General features: G+C 40.2%; 1 protein-coding gene across 1 annotated transcript in view; it reads right to left on the reverse strand.

Annotated features, from left to right (window-relative positions):
- The window catches only part of MGAT5 (alpha-1,6-mannosylglycoprotein 6-beta-N-acetylglucosaminyltransferase), a 134,242-nt gene that overhangs the window by 87,871 nt on the left and 22,895 nt on the right, over positions 1 to 23,476 (reverse strand). The gene's annotated exons all lie outside the window — the stretch shown is intronic.

Below are 23,476 nucleotides of genomic sequence, written 5' to 3' on the forward strand. Positions count from 1 at the left end.
CCAGGGCCAACCCTGTTTAACTTCTGATGAGTTCAGGCTAGCCTGGGATTATCCTGTCAGGGCTCCCCTGTCCCACACAAGGATAATAACAAAAAAACCATGCATAAAGTGCTTTGGACATTGTAAAATGCTCTGCACACAGATACATATCATACTAGTAGAACAATACTAGATAGCTATATGAGTTCTTACCTGTCTCAATCATAGGAATTAGAACAGCTATATGAATTAAAAAAAACTTTTCCATCTACTTAGTTAAGTAAGTGTTATGTAATGTCCTGGGAACATTTCCTACCGTGCTAAGATTCAGAAGCCTCCCTCTAAAACTACCTTGGTGGTGAGGCAGCCAGTGTAAATAAGGTGATATCCAAACCATCCCAGCAGCAAAACTGCCTGATCACACAAACCAGGAGTGTAGTCTGTCCACATGAGTGTATTTCTTCCTAGGAACTGGGATGATGCTTCCATGGGCAAAAAGAAAAATAGAGTTGAACTTCAGGCTTTTCTCATGTATAGTTTATGATGTAACTTACTGGAGTGGGAGTTACTGCACAGCCGAGAGTTTCTACCACACCAATGTAATGTCACAAGAAGCATCAAAGGTACTCTAAGGAAGCAACATGCCTTCCTACATGTCTTTCGCTAGAACAAGCAATTACTGTCCTCTCCAGTCATTATTAAATACAAGATTTGGTAGATGTCGAAGTTTCTGGGATCTTTCATGCTGATACTGAGAATTCTTTATGAAATTATTTTTCTGCACTATTTGTTCGAATAAAAATTAGCTGCAAGGACTGAGATTTAAAGCAGTAGGAAGAGAAGATCTTTTTAGCTCTTTGCTTCACTGAAAACTATCTCTTCCATGAGGCAAATATAACAGTACTCATCTCACAGCCCAAATGGATGAAATAGCTTGGTGAGGGATTCTTTTCATCAGCAAAACAACATAAACAACATAAAGAATGAATGAAACAGCCTGCTTTCCCTGCACAAGTTTATTGATGTTAATCACAGTCCCTAAAACTGATTAATTAAAAAAGCTACCAATAGAAATGTGATGAATCTCTTAAAAACCTGTGTAAAAGTTTATAAATCTTGAGATGTTGAGAACCAGTATTGTTTAATGATTACAGGAGGGTTTTTCTGATTTTTTTTTACTTTGAGAGAATCCTTTCCACATTGATTTATCTGCTAAAGGATCACTTCATGTCTATTGTGGAACCCATGTAAATGGTAAGAATCCTGGAATATATTTTAGGGTGTGGACCCATAACACACCAACCAGAGTTACTGAGGTTCACTGCCAACCTATGTGAACCAATAATACACCCTTCTATGCCTCTGTGTTGTAAGGTAATATCTCTAGTGATGGATTATTCTAGAAATTTTGCTTGCCAATGTTCTATGAAACCTAGGACTTCATTAACTTGAAAATCCCTGGACAATAGACTAATCAAACTCTTCATAGTTTGCAAGCATCTTAAAAAACCTACAAATGCCATCTTTCCACTCTTGATGGTGTGAAACTGACATCAGCATCATACATCAACAGCTTGGGGATGACAATCCTGGAGATGACTGGCGTTCTAACTTCTGACACCTTGGGAATACTTCCAGTTGCAACATGGAGCAAGCCTGACATGAGAGATTAGCTCTTTCTCGCACCCTTGGGGTTTTTTTTAATCCATTCCACAGGATTCCCAGCTTCAGGCTTAACCTTCCTAGAGAAGGGAGAAAAGTCTTACTTGGTGAGACAAACTTCTACCCAAGCAGGAGAGTAAAAGGAGCTGAGAATCAAGCCTCCAACTACCACCTGAGTGTGAACTGTTGCTGGATCACTGGCTACCATTGAAAGAGCAATTGTGCTAATTTAGGATTTTGGGCTTAAAATAAACTTCATGCTAGAGGAAGAAGGTGGGCACTTTGGGGAAGAAATAAAAGAAAATAAATATGACAAACGAAGACTGGAGAAAAGTCGGAGGAGTTGAGCATTAGTGACAAGAAAGTAATGGAATAACCATGCTACTGCGCCACTGAGGAACTTGGGGAGTAAAGACTTGCTTGTATTTTTACATTTCATTTTAAAAGTGCTTTACAGCTTATATGACTAAATCCTTTCACTTATTCTTAGTAAAAGTCTTTAAGGCAATGCAGAAACACAGTGGCATACACATAAGAAATGTTGTGTTCACATTACGGATGTCAGAAAAAAACCCTACAACTTTTAGCCAAACTTCTGAAATGGCTGCCAATTACTTTTCTATCTTCAGCCACTCAAAAGGGTGAAAAGGTTTTTCCTTTATAGCAGCAGAGGAGGGTGGACCACACACAAATATTTCAACTGACTGTGCTCAGAAGGTTTTCAACAAAGGCAACATTATGTAATAAGAGTAGACGATTACAGTTGGAAAAAATGATGCTGCAACTTCTACTTTTGCCAAGAACAAACATCCAAGACAGCGCTATCCACATGTTCCCGTGCACATTAAGTTGATTTGTTCTCCTTTTTCTCTTTATTTTTTCTTTAAGAGAAGATACGCAAGGGCACAGGTGAGTGGTAGAAATTACTTAAGTTTCCCCATAGTATGTACTGCAAAATGTATAGTGTGGTTGGAGTGACATTTGCCTTCTTCCAATCTTTCACACTTGCAAAGGCCAAGGACAATGTATATATGGTGCTCTAATATATTTTAATGGATAAGAATGTCTGGTAGGTGAAGAAAGTAGGGATGGAGAAACAACAGAATTTAAAAACACCAGAACCAATTATTATAAAGTGCTACAAGAAAGACCAAATAACATCTGAAGGGAACAAGCAGAACATGGACATTGAGACCCTTTTTTCTTTATTATTATTTTCATTTTATGAAGCCACAGCCATGAGATCTTCAGCCTATGTTGGCATTCATATGCATCGGGTTCTTCCCAAGAACCTAGGATGTCATAGTGTATCAGGGTGATACATGTGCAGATCCATGTCATGTGGTCTTTTGTAATTGACAGATGGAGACTTTATCAATTTGTAAATGGTTCAGGTGCCATCCAAGGTTTTTTTGATATGGCACCCAGTGTGCCTATAGCTTTAAAAGGGGCTTGGACAGATTTATGCAGGAGAAGTCAATCTATGGCTACCAATCTTGATCCTCCTTGATCTGGGATTGCAAATGCCTTAGCAGACCAGGTGCTCGGGAGCAGCAGCAGCAGCAGAAGGCCATTGCTTTCACATCCTGCATGTGAGTTCCTAAGGCATCTGGTGGGCCACTGCGAGTAGCAGAATGCTGGACTAGATGGACTGTGGTCTGATCCAGCAAGGCTCTTTCTTATGTTATTATAATCATTGGGACCATAATTGCTGGTTTGTACCATAATTTCTCAACTTCAATTCTCAGATCTTGGCACTATGTCATCTTTTCCAGTTCTTTTTCTTGAACCCTGCTGTTACCAAATTTTGCTACATCAATTATCCACATCAATGTATTATTATTATTATTATTATTATTATTATTATTATTATTATTATTATTATTATTATTAGCCAATGAGAGTAACAATAAGAACATTGTTAGCAGCTTAATTACTATCCTCCACAGAACTGTGCTACAGAAGCTGGGCTTCTCCAACATCGTGGGGCCCCCCAACCCCCAGTGCCACACACCAGCTAGAGTTCACAAAGGATTCATTCTTACAAAACCTTCATTGTATATTTACCAATGTACGATGACAAATATATTGTCAAAGGCTTTTATTAATTCTGCCTTACAAACACCAGCTGCACATCTCTTCAGACATTTCATTTGGTTTGGTTTATTTGGCAGACAAAGCTATTCCAATGGTGAAGGATTTTAAGTAAGACTTCTCTGAAGAACCTGCCCACCTCAATGACATGTAATTCTAAGAAACCAGAAAGCTCACAGATATGAACAGAAACAGAAAAGCGAGCAAGCAGGAACAGAAAGTAGAGTTTCAGTCTATCGGGGGAAGCATTGTGGTTAAGTGTCTCTACAAAAATTAGATCTCAATTTAGCCACAGAATTTTAAGCAAGAATGTTTCTCAGGCTTAACATTCCCCATCCACTAATAAGGGGGTAACAGTGGCTTGCCCTGGAGAGTGGTACAAGGATTGCCAACAATGAATAGGACCACTTGAACAATATTGTCCTTTACCACAATTAGTAGTAAGAAAGTGTATATCTCACCTTTCTAACATCCTGCCAGAGATGACTCACGAAGTAAAACAATAAAATAGTAAAAACAGCAGCTTAAAAATAAGCCAGGGCATGAAACAGAGTCTTCCAATGTATACTTAAAACAGTCCCTGAGCCAAAGCTTAAAAGCAGTTTTTAAAGATGCAAGCAATTTGCGAGCAAGCCCATTCGGGACCCCGCTCAGAGTTCTCCCTAAATGAAATATTATTTCAATAACCCTTTCTCATAAAAGTAGAGGTTTGACTCCAAAAGAGATTTTGACAGTCAGAAAGATGAGGTACACCTGAATATTTTTCAAGAAAATATATTATCTTTTGACAGAAAGTCAATCATGCTTCTAGCTCCAGAGAGGCAGCGAAAACAACCAGGATCCTGTGGCACCTGATAAACATTTTATTTCAGCAAAAGCCTTGAACCCATGGTGTCAAATGTAATCCTTAGCAGCCCTCTGCATAGAAACAAATGAGGATGCTTGTGGCCATGGACTCCAGCCATGAAAGCTTATACTGGGGGAAAAATCTTTGTGAGACTTGTATATTTATGTAATAAATGTCTACCTTAATTTTATTAACTAGGTGCTCAAACATTGGAAATTTAGAATCCTGTTTGAGGTCCAACATAATCTGAATATCAAATGCACTGTATCTTCACCCTATTTAACTGCTCAACCGGATTGCATACCTGTATCATGTAGAACACTTGCATTATTAGAAAGATGTATGTTTGATTAAATTAAAGAAAAGGTAAGCTTTGTCAAAATTTCAAGAAACATTCTTTAAAAAACCTGAAGAAAAATAACATAGATGAACCATATTCTGCACCTCTGTCATAGATCAGGGAGATCTGTACACTGATGAAAGGCTAGATCAGCAAGAAGTAATATATGATGACATGCTTAACTAATTTATAGCAGTAAACTACACAAGGTGTTCAGTAGTGCAGACCACCACAAATGTAGACGGACATTTTTTTTGCCTATTATTGGTCAGTACTGACATAGTTTAGATTACAATTAGACCAATGGCCTAATCTAACATAACAGATTTTTGTCTGGCATTGGTTTCATAGGAACAGAACTAAACAGTTAAGGAGGACTGCCTTCAGTCTCACAGACTTCAGAACGCATGTACTCAAACCTTACAAGTTGAAGGGATCTTCTAATCCAGGGGTAGGGAACCTGCGGCTCTCCAGATGTTCAGGAACTACAATTCCCATCAGCCCCAATTGGCCATGCTGGTAGGGGCTGATGGGAATTATTCTATGATCACAGCACTCTTTGGTATAGTATGCACAAGTGACCTAGCTGAATAACCAGCATTCCTTCTTATGCATAGAGCTGGAAACAATTGCTCTGAAGAAACCCACAAGCTGTGAATGCAGCCCCAACAAAAGTGAGAGCTACTGGATTTGGTTAATGGCATTGGAATTTCCATTTAGTCCATTCAGTGCCATTAAGCCGCTCATGCAGAACTACAATTTATCTAAGACAGTTTTAAAACCATCTCTTCTAAATGGCTGATCACCACACCTTGTGGCAGCAAATAAAAGTGAATTATGCACTGTGTGAAGAAATACTCCTACCCCCGCCCATTCTGAGTCTACTGCCAATAAATTTGATTATAAGAGCCCAAGTTCTAGTTGTCACATAAGACAGAAAAAAATCTCTAGCCACTCTCTCCGCATCATGCATATAACTATCATGTATGTAAACCTTTCAAACGTCTTCCCATTGTAGCTTTTCCTCATAGAGAAGGTGCTGCAACTTCTTGATAATTTTGGTTGTCCCTTGTTTGTACTTTGGCCAGCTGTGGGATATCTTTTTGGAGACAGTATGATTAAACCTGTACCCAGCTTTTTAAGTAAGGGTGTATCACACAGTTATACAAAAGCTTCATGATGCTGACAATTTTATTTATGAATTCCCAAGACATTTTTTTTAACCATTGTTAAAAGGACATTTTAGCAAGCTACTAACTCCAAGGCCAAAATCTCTCCTCTGAAGAGTCACAAACATTTCAGACCTCGTCACTGTATATATGCTTTTTTAAAAACCCTCTTAATAAGTATTTCTGTTTAATTCTTACACTTACTGCTTATTCATAAAACTTGAAATCATTCTGCTGGAGGTTTACATTAAACTGAATAATTTGGTGTCCATAACAATTTTACCTCTCTCACTTCGTAACCATGATAATTTCCTTAGGGGACAAGACTGCTTATATTGCTCCATTCTGATGACTCATTTAGTCCTATTTTATGCTTTCTGTTAGTGGACAGCACATAAGAGAGGACGAGTTACTCAGAAGTCTCTTGTGAAGGACCTGTCAGGGAGCTCTTGGTAGTCCAAGTATATAATGTCTATTGGATCCTAAATATTTGCTGATGCTGTCAAAGAGTCCTAACAAGTTGGACAGGACACCTTCCTCAGTAAAGCTGGTTCTTCTACAACCTACAATTCTAGCTTTAGCAACACTTCTCACCAGTGGTGGGATCCAAAAATTTTAATAACAGGTTCCGATGGTGGTGGGATTCAAACAGTGGCGCCGCCGCACACATGCACCTCCAGTCCCTATTGGGCAGGGTGGTTGCTTTAGTAACCCCTTCTTGGCACACAGAAAAAATTAGTAACCACTTTTAGAGAAGTGGTGAGAACTGGTTGGATCCCACCTCTGCTTCTCACCAATACTTGGACAAGCTAATTGGCCTATAATTCTACAGCTCTATTCTGCATTCCCTTTTAAAAAGTCAGTCATGGTAGCTACCTTGCAATCTTCTATATAAGGATGCCAAGTTTTAGGAAGTCTGCAGTTTTACATTCACATTCTTGAAGAATTTTTAGATGAGCACCATCTGGGTTTAATTAAGTCAATTTGTAATTTATCAATTAGGCCTAGACCATTATCTCATTTCCTCTAAATTCATCACCCCAAAAAACCACATTTTGGTAAGTGACTATCTGCTCAAAATTTTCCACACTGATGTTACAGGATTTCCTTAGATGCAAAGCAGATACATTTTTGCATATATCTCATAGTGTATTCTCATTGAGTTGATTAAGAATACAAATATTCTTAACCTGTTTGTAGAAACACTGTGAATTTCTGTGTGTTTGCCTACATGGTTTTTCAAGAAAATTCAGAAGGGCAATGTTTGTTATTTTGTTTCTCATATATCACTGGGTATACAGACAGTATTTGAAATTAGCAATGATCATCCACTATGCAAAGGAGCAATTTATGCACGTAAGGGACCAGAAGCTCTGGGATCTCTCTCCCATTGTTGCTGCTTCAGCAGCTCTTACAGCCAGTAAGGTAATCTTCTGTTCAGCTTTAGAAGTGGCTTGCCTCATCACATATTCAACTGCAGACACAAAGCTAAAGAAAATGTCCTGGCTTTGTGTCTAGGTCCATATAAATGTGCAAACACTTCCTTTGGACTGTTGCCATCAACCATTTCAAAAAGCATTATCCTTAAAATCTTCTTGATACACAACATCCTTATCTTAATAGCAAACATACCAGGTTGCATGAGGATGCAAAATTAATGCACTTAACGAGGGTTATATAACCCAGCTGAACACTTTGGATTTATATAAAGTGCTGAACAATAGACTTCAAAGAAGTTTCTTCTTAAAGGTAAATGGCTCACTAAAGTCATATTACTGTTTGCTAAAAGCAGTATATTAGTTTTAAACACACACACTGTAACCAAACATGGAAAGTTCCACCATGACTACTGAGTGACTTGGATGGTCAACCATCAGACATCCAAAGATGATGGGTATTTGGGATGAGAGAGGCAGAGAGCAGAATAACCATCACGCATGAAAAGAAAAAGGACCATTTCCAGGCAGCCAGCTTCATAACAAGGAAGAAAAGACCTCAGAAAGTGGAAGTGATTCTAAAAATGACACAACTCCAGTTCATTGGCAATTTACGGCTCAAAACAACTGTAGATCGTGCTAACAAGGTATGGATGATGCAAAGGAGGAAAAGTACTTCAGGATCCATCATCTTAAGAAGAGAGGAGGAGTTTGGATTTATATCTCACTTTTCTCAACTGTAAGAAGTCTCAAAGCAGCTTAACAATTCCTTCCAGCACCTTACCAGGCCCAACAACATAAATCGCTTGGCCGAGAATTTGGGTAGATGGGCATGGATCTGAGAAGAGTTCTGCTAGAGAACTGTAGCGACTAACTTTCCAAGGTCACTTCTAACTTGAACTTCATGTAGTAGGAGTTGAAACAAGCACACCTACTGGTTCCTCCCAGAATTGAAGTCTATGCTCCTTAACCACAGCACCACATTGGCTTTAAAAGTTCTGGGAGGGGGATGATTGGAACACTAGACTCTTTAAACTCCATGAACCTACTTGACTCCCAGGAAAGCCTAGAAGGTGATGCAAAGCAAGACTTCTTTTTACCCACCAAAAATGAGATTCACCTACCAAAAACTAGAAGGAACTATTTAGGTTCTGGCCAATGTAACAGGGCTCGTAGCATTCTAGTCCCCCAACTTTGTCTCTTGGCAATTTTACTTGACTTTAAGTTAAACTTAAATTTCCATCATTTTCAAACCAACTGAACTCATGATGGTCTTTAAATAATTGAGATGCCTGTGTTACTTTGAGCATTTTGTTAATGTCCAATTGCTGTAGTAAAAATGGTTTGTGTGTATGAATGTTACCGCCCAAGAAAATGGCCAAAATATTTTCTTGAGTCGAGTTACATGACTACACTGGCTCCATGTGTCAGGACGCAGAGACTTGTGTGGTTCAGAAGCCTCCGTAAGACTTGCAAAGGACGTAAACATATAATTGGGCCAATGTTATATGGTTTCCCTCTTGCGCTCACTATGCCCCTACCTGTAAGATGTTAATGAAAGCCCCTTCAGGAATTTGGAATTTATGATTTTGCACCACCTACTGTTTTAGAATTTTTAGGTGGACCTAAGGTTTCCACCAGCTTACAGGTTTACACTGACTAATATTGTTAAGTTAGGAGGTTCTTCCCCATGTACTTGCATATTGTATTGTTCTCCCTAATGTTTAAGTTTTAAAGAAAGAAAGGATTATTTTGATATTTGTGCCTATTGAAGTAAAAGCAGTAGCCTGTGTAGAAGCTGATAATATTAAGGAGGACAAGGAAGTCAGCCCTGGAATGCGAAAGCTTAGACCAACACTCAACCCTATAACTCCTTAGCGAGGACAAAGACCCTTTGGTTTCTGCAAATTAGAAGCTCTGCTTTGGCAGCGTACCAAGAGGTCCCAACTTGGGATTTGGAAGATGTTGCAGGGACCACCATTGGACAATTTGAACTCTCCTTTGTTACAAGAGATGAGGCAGCCCGAGGGAGACCTCAGGACATAAGCTTTGAAGGAAACAGCCATCTGATAAAGGAGATAGCTGGGTGCGGTAGCGAGCCCACCTAGATTTCCTGAATAGACTTTATTTGCTCTCCCTTCAGCACCATTGCGAGATCTCGCAGGAAGACGTTTGACAGCGGGATTTCGTGATCCCATTCACAAAAGTTGTAATAGTATCTTCCTTTTGTATTGTTGTTTTCCTATTGGTGTTTGGAAAGGGACTTGCCCCTTACCTCCCCTTTCTACCTGCCCCCTTGCCCCCTTTGATGTTGGTGAATAAAAGTTCCTGCGCTTGTTTGCAAGGCGTGATTCTCCTGCCTGAGCTGTGACCATCACCTCCAAATAAAATCCTTTGCTTTGAAGAATGCCGGCTTCCTGTGCCTCATTATGTTGCTGAGCTGAAATCACTTATTGTTACCCGAGCCACGGCGGTAACATGAACACCGTTGATAATTCCTGTCAGAAAATGACAAAAGACTACAGAAATTAGAAATAAACACTGTCCCTTGCAACACTGCTATTGACCAAGGGAGAAACCTGTGGTCCAAATCCTCAACAGCTACCACCAATCAATAAGAAATTTCCCAGTCCAACACCACCACCTTCATTATAAGGAGAGCATTAGAAGGAGACCATTAGAAGACTATGAGAAGAACTGAGAACATCGATAGCAGAAAAATACCTGGGTTGAGCATCTGTCCCTTCTTTTTTCGCTTGTAACTTAAAGCCAGAAATGTGTCATAGGACAAGAGCCAGAAGCCATTTGGCCTGTGGTCCTCTGAAAGCCAGGTAGAACCAGCAGCAGTTCAGATGTCCTTTTAGCTGCTCACTAGTTTAATGTTTGGGCTGGGTACTCAATGAATTGTATATTTTTCATTTAATTGTACAATATTTATATGACTTTACTTGGGAAGCCACTCTGAATCCCTACTGTGGGACAATAATACTTAAATAAATTACCTGTTTCAGTGCAGGTAATTTATCTTTTCATTGAAATGCACCAGTAATTTAAGTTTTCTCCCGTTTAGTATTTGTGAAGTATTATAGATATCTGATGAACAAAGTGATAGGAATGTACCAATTGCATGTGACAGCTTGAGGTTCATACTGAATGTGCTTGAAATCTAATAAGATGGGACTACGAAAGAAAATTCACAGTAACTAACCCACTGGGACTTACCATGCCTCAATAAAACCATTATACAGTGCGTGCTAATACCACCTTAACTTATCACACATACTGATGAGGGCTTAAAATCCAATGTGCTAACTAATCAATTTTCTTCTGCAGTCTGTGCACTTGCTTTTCTCTTTTAAAAAAATCCCCACCACTCCTGCATCAGGAAATGTGGCCTTAAAAACATACGACAAGGCTGATAAATATTCTGCAGGAGTTGCCAACAGCCAGACAACTGCCCCATTTTCCTGACTCATTAACATGGCACAGCTGTCACCACACTCACTAACAATGCTAGCCTCAGGGAATCTGACAAATACAGGTCATAGCAAAGGTAAGAAGTAAACGATTAGAAGACAAATCTAAAGGGGGAAAATATATTCCTTCCTCTGCATACTGCAGCAAATCTAGCCAAGTTGTCCTTTGCTGACAAGCTCCTTCACCAAAACAAACAGCTTTGTGGAAACCAAAGTCATATTAGGCTGCTTCTCCTCTCCACCTTGTCTAACTACAGAAATAAAGCAGCAATACTGGAAAGACCAAGCCATTTTCTCTGGGAAATTTATTTTAAAAATGAACTAAACATTTTCTCTATCTGATAGAGCAAGAGAACAGGACAGGACATATACAGACAACTGCAACCAGGGACCAAGAGATACCCAAATAAAGGCACTTCAAATTTCTTCCTATTAAATTTCTTCTTCTCAGTCACAGTGATAGGAAAGGGAGAGGGGGCTGTGATCTGACTGTGGTAAGAAGTGGCCTCTAGGTAAGGAGAAGCAAGTATTCGGGCATAAAGGCTACAAGAAGACAAAAGCACCTTCCTCCTACTCACTTCATGTCATGTAACATGTGGGGTGTTCCCTTAGCTGATGTAGTGGTTAAGAGCAGTGATCTGGAAAACTGGGTTTGATTCCCCACTCTTCCACATGAAGCCTGCTGGGTGACCTTGGGCTAGTCACAGTTATCCCAGCCCCACCTACTTCACAAGGTGTCTGTTGTGGAGAGAAGAAAGGAAGGGGTTAGCAAGCCACTTTGAGACTCCTTACGGTTGAGAAAAGCAACATATAAATCTCAAAGTCTTTTTTACAGTTTGGTTTACTCTCATCTATGCAACCCTATACCAGTAGTACCGTCGCTATTGGTACAGGTTGCACAGATGAGAGTAAACCAAACTGTAAAGAAGAGAGACGTTGGGATTTATACCTGACTTCTCATGGCTCAATAGTAGGAGCTGGTGGAATGAGCTTGCCATCTTTTCCCCTTTTATTACTTCATAGCAGGATGTTAATTAGGCATCCATGATTCCAGGCCACCCTATTTTTCCTTCCTTTAAAAGCACAAGTCCCACTCTTGTTACTTAAGCCTTGTGTATGTAAAGTCACAGCTGACTCATGGCAATCCAGTACGGTTTTCAAACAAGAAACTAAGGAGATCGCTTGTAATCGGCCTCCCCTGAATAATGGCTCTGCTATTCTTTGGTGGTTTCCTGCTTAGCTCTGGAGAGATGTTGAGATGTGCCTAGCCTGGGCCACCCAGGTCAAGTCATTCAAGCCTCACCCATCTCAGAAAATGAATAACTGCTCTCTCAGGTTGGACTGAGTACACATTCCTTCAGCCTCCTAACACTTATAGCCAAAATTATGCTATGGACTTAATCTTTTCCCAATTGTTTCGCCTCTCTTCCTAAAATGAAATTGCGGTACACTGAACATGTACATTTTCAAATAACGTCTACTTGAACAAGAAAAATAATTTCAAGAGAAAAATACTCTTAACAAAAAAAGTAAACTTCAAAACAATGCAGCTTTACATTTTGAATAAACGTGTTTTCTGATAAATGTTAGGACACCAACACAGTCTAAAAAATGTTTGCATATTTATCTATTAATGTTAGTGTAAGAATTATAAAGCTTTATAGAAACCTATCTGCTGTCTTTCTGGCCTGGTAAGTTACAGAAAGGGGAGAAGGCAAAGAGTGCAGAAATGGTTTCCGAGTTCTTACACACACATACTCTAATAGTAAACCAACAAGAATACAAACAAGTATCCCTGGTAGAAAATTTCACATTTCAGAGAAACATGTTTATGCAACAAGATGAAACGTTTTTCAAGGATGATTCAAGGTTTTTCAGGGATTTTTTATTCAGCTACACGGCAGGTGTTTACAAAGTCATTCTGCATCTTAATCAGACTCCCATCTTGAGGTGAATTATACAGCAATTGATATATGCCTACCAGACTGAATGGCTCAACAGCACTGATTTACATAAGGGAAGAGAGAATTTCAACTGAGTACAACATGAATTTTACCACAAGATCTGTGGAGGATGAAATATCCCAGTGATCTGTTGTCTACGGACAGGAATTAACAAAAGGACACTATTTCACACACGCTAACTTAAAACAGCTAAATGTTCCGTGTTGGCTAAGTTTAGTAAGTTACTGGCTGAGTTTAGTGAGTTAATGAGTTTGTATATACATTTAAGCATCAGGAATTGCTCTTATGGGACAAGATTAGTGACCCTCCCAAGCTGTTAAACAGAAAAAACAGATCACAGAGCCCAAAATGAATTAAAGGGTTTACATTTATTTCACATTTAAAGATGCACAAAATAGTGTGCATGAGTCATTAATCAATGCACTAAGAGCAAAAGTAACAAAAGCCAGATGATCACTGGTTTCTCTAATTCAAACAGGGAAAATACAGCATTACTGTACAGCTTGCCAAAGGAAATTTTATAGGGACACATTCTCTTTCTTATGCTAAAATGGAAGACTCTTAATCACCAGCTATTTACATTGTAGGGTGGATTCTACAGGCTAATAAGCTCACACTGCCAGATCTCTCATCCATATCTAGTCCTCCACAGCCTCCTGTAAGATAAAACGTTTAAGAAGTGCTTGGGAGTTATTTTAACAGACTATTTTAGAATTTTCATTGGTGAAATACTTCTGCACACTCTCCTGTTAAAATTATTATGTATTTGAGAGTGTCCCACAGTGCAGAGAGGAAAGCTGCAGTATTATAATCTAAGCTTACAGCTCAACAAAAGTCAATTTCAGGTAGCTGGCCAAGGTTAACTCAGGCTTCCATCCTTCTGAGGTCAGTAAAATGAGTACCCAGTTTGCTAGGGTAAACTGTAGATGACTGGGGAAGGCAATGGCAAACCACCCCATAAATATAGTCCGCCTAATAAACATGATATCACCTCACCGCGATATGATATCACCTCAGTATGGGTCAGTAATGACTTGGTGCTAGCATAATGGACTACCTTACCTTTATTTGAGAGAAGGTAATATGGAAATCTCACCAATATGTGATCTGCAGGATCACCCTCACATCAGTTCTCATTCTATACTTCTGAAAAGGGCTTCACCTTTCCCTAATTTTGAGAACATTGTTTCCAGATGTGCAAGCCTTCTTAGATTAAAATGTCAGACCATAATGCTATTATCAGCAGCAGCATTCCAGCTGGAAATGGGAGAATCCATCCAACAAACTGCTGGGTATTGAACAGCCATCTTTAGGAAGCAGCCCCTCTTTTAAAAACATATTTTTATAGCAGTAGCATGAATTGTCCAGGTCCGATGGCAAGGTTAAGACAACATGGGCATGTTTTGCATAGTGTCTAAACTAAGCCACCATGAACTACTTAATCTGAAAGATCTTTAGTTGCTGTCCCTTCACGTGTGAACACTGTGTTTCAGGGGGGATGGGTAGTAACTGTCTGCATGAATTCTTCTCACAGGTGCTTATCTCTCTGTGTCTGGCCTCTGAAGGCCGAGTGCTCGCTGTTCTCACAGCTGTTGCAACTGTGAGAGGGAGGTGGACGGAGTGTGAAATATACTGCTGAAAGTCTGATTTGGGAATCAGAACTTTCCTTGCTGTGGTTCCTGATTTATCTTATGCCTTCAATATAGAGATCTTTGTTTCAAACAAGTCTACTTATTGTCTGGTCAAGTGAGTCTTGACAACATAAGAACATAAGAACATAAGAAGTAGCCTGCTGGATCAGACCAGAGTCCATCTAGTCCAGCATTCTGCTACTCGCAGTGGCCCACCAGGTGCCTTTGGGAGCTCACATGCAGGATGTGAAAGCAATGGCCTTCTGCTGCTTCTGCTGCTCCTGAGCACCTGGTCTGCTAAGGCATTTGCAATCTGAGATCAAGGAGGATCAAGATTGGTAGCCATAGATTGACTTTTCCTCCATAAATCTGTCCAAGCCCTTTTTAAAGCTATCCAGGTTAGTGGCCATCACCACCTCCTGTGGCAGCATATTCCAAACACCAATCACACGTTGCGTGAAGAAGTGTTTCCTTTTATTAGTCCTAATTCTTCCCCCCAGCATTTTCAATTAATGCCCCCTGGTTCTAGTATTGTGAGAAAGAGAGAAAAATTTCTCTCTGTCAACATTTTCTACCCCATGCATAATTTTGTAGACCTCAATCATATACCCCCTCAGCCGCCTCCTCTCCAAACTAAAGAGTCCCAAGACAACATGCAGTACATGTAAGACACATACAGTTATCAAATATACCATGAAGATTAAATTAATTTTGATTCTTTACTGATTACCTGGTCACTCATGGCACATTCATTATTGAATATTACCAACTCAGCCATAAAACTTTCAGCAATCTTGAGTCAGACATACTCACAGACTAGCCTACTTCACAGGGTTGTTCTGAGGATAAAATGGGGAGGGAAGAAATATGTATTCCCCCCCCCCAAGGAATGATGTCATAAAAATAGAATAGATTTACAGTTACAATATAGGTATATCCAACTCTCACCTCTCCACAGCCAGGTTGATACCTCTGATCATTGCTGTGCTTGTGATGGCTGGTGCTGCCAGCTGATGTCATACTTGGTTGCCTCCTTCCTTCCCAGCCTGCCTGAGACTCCCAGGCAGTTGGCCTACTTGCCCTGCTGTGGAGGACAGCTTTATGGCTCAGGAATCTACTGGGCATGATGGCATTCCCAATAGCATGGGGCTTGGTCACAGCAGATTCCTCTAGGTGGACAGTGGGGTAGAGAAAGAAGCTTGTGTGTCTGGCACATCTGATCAAATGCCAACATTGATTCTCCATAATAAATGGATAAACAAAATCCATTGGTTGGATCCACCACAGTGTCTTCATAGAAGCATGGATTTTCACCGGTTGAATGTGGCTGTGGAGATCTCAAAATTCTTGTAGATCTCGAAATTCTTTTTGTACAAAAATTTGAATTCCTTTTGTGGCATCAATTTTGCTTTTCTGTCCATTTAAGGAAGTCAGAAGGTGGTGCTGATCCTGTCAACATACACAGTCATGTGGGATCAGGACAATCGTACAATTGTTTAGCTGTAGTACTCAGAATATACCAATTATAAAAGCTCTGCTATCTTAACTATTCACATGTTTGACATACATTTTGTTTATTCAAACTCATGATGCACATATGACACTGTACTGTGGATACTATGATACTGGTCCTTCAGGAATTTTGCTTTAATAAACTTGCCTTGTTTTGCAGTAAAAGACCCCAATACTAAACTGATTAAACTATAGTTTAAAAACAGAAGTCACTGAACTGTAGGAGCTAAATCAAACTATAAGAGAAGAAAATATACCAATTCAAACTATTTTAAAGCGGTATTATTAAAACAATGTCATTGCATCATTTTATCTTGACTCACATTATTTAAAACAGAAAATATCTGTGCAAACACAATTATACGCTAGTAACCCATAAATTAATAACCCTTGGACGCCACCTTGGAATCCCACATAAAGAAAGGAAATGCCCGTGTGGCATGGGTTCTGTGGAAACAGTATCTCATATGCTGTTGGATTGCCCCTTTTATGAGATAGGTAGGAAGAAGCACATAATCCCCTTCCTGCATGGAAGTGAAGGCATTACAGATAAACAGAAGGTTATATATCTTTTAAACAGCCACAACTACGAGCTGTTGGAAGCGGTGGCTAAATTTTTAAATGGTGTTATTTTAACTCGTCAGAAATTGTAAAGTTGTAAAGGCTGTTATTATCTTGCTAAGCTAATCTTAAACAATCTATATGCCATTAAAGGTATTCGAAATCGAATACATAAATTAGCCATGCACAGATTATGCTGAATTTTCATTTGCAAAGTCTTCAGGGCAAAAGGGGGATTTTTTGGGAACACAAGATATTCCATTGCAGTAGCTTCCAAAAGTACCACTTTTAAAAAAAATAACTGGTCATAAGAACTTGTCGTCGCCCCCCCCCCACGCAATTACTTATCCAGCACTATTTTCTTTCACTACACATCCAGCTAATGAGGGATCACACATGTGAAATAATATAATGCCATAAACAAGCCCTGTTCTCATGGAGGTGGGGTGGAGATTCTCTACACTGCTGAAGCAACTTGGCAATACTCTCATCCTTTCCTGTTGCAAGACCAGTTTCATTGCCAACTTTTGCAATGCAGCAAGACAAGGAAATTATTGACACATGCTTGCATTTGTGTTCTGACACCCATTCCAATACATATCCAGGCCAAAGCTTCTTGCTATGCCATGTAGCTGTGGTTTTACTGCTGTAGAACGGATCATAGGAAGAGCTACCCCGATTGCCCACACACTGAGAACATTTTGCATTTTGCATTTTTTTAAGCATACAGTACAAGTGAAGAAATCTAGATGTTTTAGGGACCACTGCAACTAAAAAAACCTCCTAGGAAATATATTATTTTTCAAGATATATTGATCTGTATGCATCTCAAGGCACGGTTTTTGACACTCAAAGTGCATCACGTGAAAACTGTGCATGAAAAAGTCTGAATATTTTTTTATTTTTTCCCAGTGGAAAATTGGGAGATTTGGAGAAATACCAAAAAAGCCTTTCTGTTGAAAGGAATTTTTTTTAAACTCAAAATGGTATAGTATGAATTTTTTAATGAAAGACAGCCTACAGCATTAGACACTGACAAGCAGGAACTCACGGAAGAAAGTCCCATGCTGGCTGGCCCCTGCCATACTCCCAACTACCTTTTTCTGCCCCTTCCTGACACCTTGCTGTTCCATCTACCTAACCACCATCCTCAACACCCTACTAATCCCTTCCCTCACTGCTTTACTCACCCTCATACTTTCTTTTCTCCCTATCCAGTCCTTCTTTGCTCTATCCCTACCCACACAGCTTTGTATGGCAACCCAGCCCATCTCTCACTTAGCTACTGTGGTGGTCTTGACCAGCTACCCACCTTGCTGGTTTGCCATCTCAACTGCAGTGGCCATAGTAGCTCCCTGACCCGCCTGGCCACTTTGCTACCGTGGTGGTGATACCTCCCCTGCCAACCTGGCCACTCTCCCAGCCACCCATTCTACTGGTTTGCCATCATGGTAGTGACTCTCTTGCAAACTGAGTTACTTGCCTGGTCAGGCATCCCATCAGTGGCAAGTTTGCTACCTTAGTGCTCATCTTCCCAGCTATCCCTAGGTTCACGTGGCTGCTTGCCCAGTTACCCATACCACTGTTTTACTGTGACAGCAGCAGCTCCTGAGAGTCAGCATGGTGTAGTGGTTAAGAGCAGGTAGATTCTAATCTGGAGAACTGGGTTTGATTCCCCAGTCCTCCACCCAGGAGGTAGAAGGGAATGTGCTGCCACAGGAGGTGGGGATGGCCACTAACCTGGATGGCTTTAAAAAGAGATTGGACAGATTTATAGAGGAGAAGTCGATCTATGGCTACCAATCTTGATCCTCCTTGATCTGAGACTGCAAATGCCTTAGCAGACCAGGTGCTCAGGAGCAGCAGCAGCAGCAGCAGGCCATTGCTTTCACATCCTGCATGTGAGCTCCCAAAGGCACCTGCTGGGCCACTGCGAGTAGCAAAGTGCTGGACTAGATGGACTCTGGTCTGATCCAACAGGCTCTTTCTTATGTTCTTAAGGGAAGTGATGGCTCCACTCTTGTTTTTCTCCTAATGGTGCCCCTCCCTGAATTGAGAGAACAGTTCTCTATGCTTGCACAGTTAACTGATCTCTGGGGTTCCTCCCTTTTTAAAATAGTTTTTGGATTTTTCTGCAAGAATATAGGGTTTCCCCTGATTAGGACATAAATCTGTTATGTCAATGAGGGACTGACCCACCAATATAGCTATCTGTGGAAAGGCCCATACTAAACTATTAGAATATTAGATCATTCCTTTTGTATTTTGTGGGAATATAATATTTTCTAGAATAGTTTTTGTATAAATTTAAATACTTTTGGCACTAATAATTTATAATGTGTTTAGTGCTATCAATATTATTTAAAATATGATCATACATTGTGACTGTAACAGTGTTTTATATCACTACTGCACTTAGTTTGTCTCCACAGAACTTATTTTCTACAAAAAATATTTTCTTTCTTCAACTTTCATTTTTCCTATCTCTCAGATGGCAAAAATTCAGACCTATGTGCTACAGTAGTATAAGGGGCAGCAATCTGCAACCATTTCTCACATATTGGATACACTTGTTTTTCTGATAGAAAACAGCCACTTATACTTTTAAATTCCATAAATGTGCCAAACAGTAACATTTTATATGCCAACAGAAACAAGGCAGTTAAGTCAATAAGAGAAATTTAGGTTTGACAGGAAATTAACAGCCCAATCCAGAGTAGCCTGGTGGGCTGCTCCAGCACCACCCCACCCTCTCCAAAGGGCATTCCTATAGTACAGGAACCTCCCCCCCAAAAAAGGGGGGGAAGCAACTCCCTACAAAAATCCTCATAGGGATCACAACAAAAGTGGCATATCTCTGACGCCGGCTCTGCCTGAAGAGAGGACTAAAGGAGAAGGTCAAGATGATTTTAGGCCTTATAAGGAATGTCTCTACACTCTGCTTTGGAACTTCAGCTGCACTTTCTGTAGAGGCTGTAGATAGCTTCATCACTTGCGTCCAGAGGAAAGCATTCTTTTCTTCACCTTCTGATCCAGTCTATTTTTAATCATGTGATAAAAAGACAGAGTGGCATAAATGAGTTGCAAGAGAAAGATACGAAGAAAACTTATCACCACTTACACAAAGACAAGCAGAAAGTCAATTTAGCTTTCAGAAGAACTGGATGAGTAAAACCATGATCCTAACAAGGGAACATAATCGGAACAAGGGAACATAAACCGGAAAGAAAATCAGAAAGTTGCTCCACTAATAGCCATGAAGAGAAGCCAATATATGGAATGAACTTTAAAGACTCCCACTTATTCAGCCTGGCACACTATTATGTAATATTTACTACTGGGGAACAGAACAGTTTCCTATGGTTCTTGTTTAACAAAGGGCTTATGTTGCACTGTATACGGTGATGACACCATCCTGCAGAATAAGGTCAGATTATGTTCCCTGGGAGGATCAAGTATGCATTATGTTAATATAAATTGCCTGAAAGCAGACCATAGAAACACATCTTTAATTTATATAATTACTGTGAGCCAGATGGTGGATGCATACTTGCTTCCCTTCAAAGTTCTCATTCTCACTTAAACAGTTGAGATTTGTATTTACAGTTCACCACAATTCTAACTTGGCTCCTACTATTACATGGCCTTGATATAACATGTAAAATGGGTAGTTTCAAAGGAATAAAAGTATCAGCAAGTATCTTTTTATTATAACTCTTCAGATGGGATGAATATACTATAGTTAAACAAGAGCTGTATGGGAATTGACCCTATTTTAACTCTACTTACTACTGAAGAGAGCTCTCCAAAGCATTCAGCAATTCCACTACTGGTGACATAACAGAAAACCATGCTGTACCACATAAGCCTGAAATGTAATTCAAACTTGAACCTGAAAGCACTTGAATATGCAGAAATATCCAGAAACCTTAACTTATCACCGGTGAAGCCATTTTTCATAAGCTCAAAAAAGGGATCCTTCAGTCAGGCAGATATGCTGCGATTACTCAAGAGCTAAATAGCTGCATGAGAACTGACAAGGATTTCAAAACAGAACCCTTCGGCCGTTTCCGCATGGCCTCCTTGCGCCCCCACGCCGCCAAGAGTGCGGGCGGCGTGGGGGCGCAAGCCCGTTCGCATGCAAGCATGCGAACGGGAGAAGCGGAGGCTGAAGACGGCTGGCTCCGCGCGGGCAGCCTGTTCCTCCCTCTCACTCATGGTGTCACTCCCTGCGTGTAGCCTCGCGGTAGCAGCTTCACGCTGCCCTCCGACCCCTGGAGGTTGGAGGACAGTGTGGGCTGCGGGCTCTTGCAGGCTAATGCAGGAGGACAATGTAAGTGGGAGGAGGGAAGGCTAGCGTCCCGGGCGGCGGTTAAGCACCAGCGCCATCGGAAGACGCGCTCCCCAACAACAACCCTTTAAAGGGTTGTTGTTTAGGTGGCCTGAACCAGCCCTGGGGAGTGGAAGCGCATTCAGGTGCGCGCTGCTTGCGCTGCAGCAATGCGAGACCGGCGGCCTGGGGCTTTTAACGCCCAGGCCGTCATAAATGGGCCGTGCGGAAACGGCCTTCGTTAATATTGTCAGGACATTTACACAATCCATTTAATCTTTACAGCAGTTTGTGAGATAATATTCCCCTCCCCCATACACACACACCAGAGGCAAAGAGCACAGTTTAGTTCTTCCTTGTCAAGTGCAAAAATATTCCCTCACTTCACTTTTACAGCCCAGTTTCAGACCTGTTCATGTTTACTTCAATGTGCTACTAGTTACTAACCTCATTGTAGCGTAATATAAAATAACCCTGGAGTCTTTAACAGGACTATAACATCAGATCAATATTTTTATGCGCCCCCTCAGTAGACAGAAATTTAAGAAACTGGATTTCAGCTCCTTTGGAAAGGAGAAACCCCTAGAGACTTGTGTGGTCTTCTTCTTAACAGCTACTTGAGAAACATACAAGGAAATCACCTTAGAAGCAAGCAGACTCCGAAAGCAGACTGCCAACCACAGATTTTGCATCAGCATGGCAACAGCAGCATTTAAGTTTCAACCAACTGCATTTTCACTTCTCCTTGCTTCTAAATTCAGAAAAACAATGCTTCCACTTCCTGCCTCTCTTTTTCTCGTCTCTGTTTTACATAGAGCTAGATCTTATACCACATCCACAAGTATAATGAACATCCCTTGGACACAATTGCAAGATTCTGTGTAGCTGCCAGAGTCTACCGAGATACAGTGCTGACTCCATGTATACATTCTCTAGTTTTATACTTTTGCTGTACGTTTTATGATACATTTATTGTAAACATACTTTTAGAACTGTTTAATTTGCATGTCTAATTTTGCTGCTCTTTGACCATAATAAATCATTCTATTTGATTTGATTCAGTTCTAATGAACATTATGAAGAGTATCCCAAGTCATCCCAATGCCAAGTATCCCAATGCCACTTGAGAAGTAAAATTCTTGGAAGGGAGAAACGTTTATACCTACTGATCAGTGGTAGGATTCAAATAATTTAACAACCGGTTCCAAAGGACTCTGTGGTGGGATTACAACCAGTTCTCTGAACTAGACAAAAAATTATCTACCGAACTGGTGTGAACAGGCTGAATCCCACCACTGCTACTGATCCAACTGAAGTCAATCATAAATTGCCTGAAGTGAATAAGAAAGCAACCATCTAAATGTGCGTGTTAGAAAATGCTGCTGCTCCATTTTAGAAAGGTCTTGGGAGCTTTGATTTACAATAATATCTCAGTAAGTAATGGCATTTTTATGGTCATCTCACCTCAGAATTACTACAGAAGAACCTTTCCATACTATCATTTTCTTTTTTCAAAAAGGGAAAGCCACAGAGATCAGAACACTCTTCTATTAACTGTCTTTTAACTTAAATGTGTTCACTCTGTGTAGCAGAAATGTTTTCCAACATTTCAGAAATTAATGAAAGTCTTTTTCTTAAAAAAACAACACTCAGTGCTGTTTAAAGGAAGAGGAACATGGAAACAAAAGTTAAGGACAAAGACATGCATATGACAGGTTGGGCTAGGTGTCATGGTGGAATTCTAAAAAACAACAGCTCCACGTTGTGCGAAATTTAGCTAAATGCAAATATTATGCGACTTAAGGATGAGCTTAAAACTTTAGAATATTGAATAAATATTTCCATTTCTCAGTTCATTCACAGAGCAATTCAGTTTCCTGAAAGGCAAAGGCAGATGGTATTATTTGAAAGATTAAAAAGGTTTGAAGGAAATTATTCTTAATAGAGCCTTGAAAACCACCTGATCTAATTAAAAAGACTGCACACTAGGAATTCCAGATGGACAAATACCCTTCAAGACTTATTAACATTTTTCTTGCTCCTAGCAGGAAAAAAATTAATTGGACAAGGGGGAAGGGAACACAATCCTCCATTCATCCAAGGTAAACAATATTTATTATTTTTATTGTCTTTTAACTACTTACAGACTCAGAAAAAACACAAAAAAGACAAAATAGTACTAAAACTCTTAAAACAAAAGGCAAATTCACCTCTGAAAACTATAGCAAAGCTGGGGTGCTGTGTGGTTTCCGGGCTGTTTGGCTGTGTTCTACCAGCATACTTTCCTGATGTGTTGCCTGCATCTGTGGCTGGCATCTTCAGAGGATCCTCTGAAGATGCCAGCCACAGATGCAGGCGAAACGTCAGGAGAGAATGCTGCTAGAACACAGCCATGCAGCCCGGAAACCACACAGCACCCCAGTGATTCCAGCCGTGAAAGCCTTCGACAATACATAGCAAAGCTGTTGTCTTTTT

This window comes from Sphaerodactylus townsendi, linkage group LG02, assembly GCF_021028975.2.
Source record: "Sphaerodactylus townsendi isolate TG3544 linkage group LG02, MPM_Stown_v2.3, whole genome shotgun sequence".
NCBI lineage: Eukaryota > Metazoa > Chordata > Lepidosauria > Squamata > Sphaerodactylidae > Sphaerodactylus > Sphaerodactylus townsendi.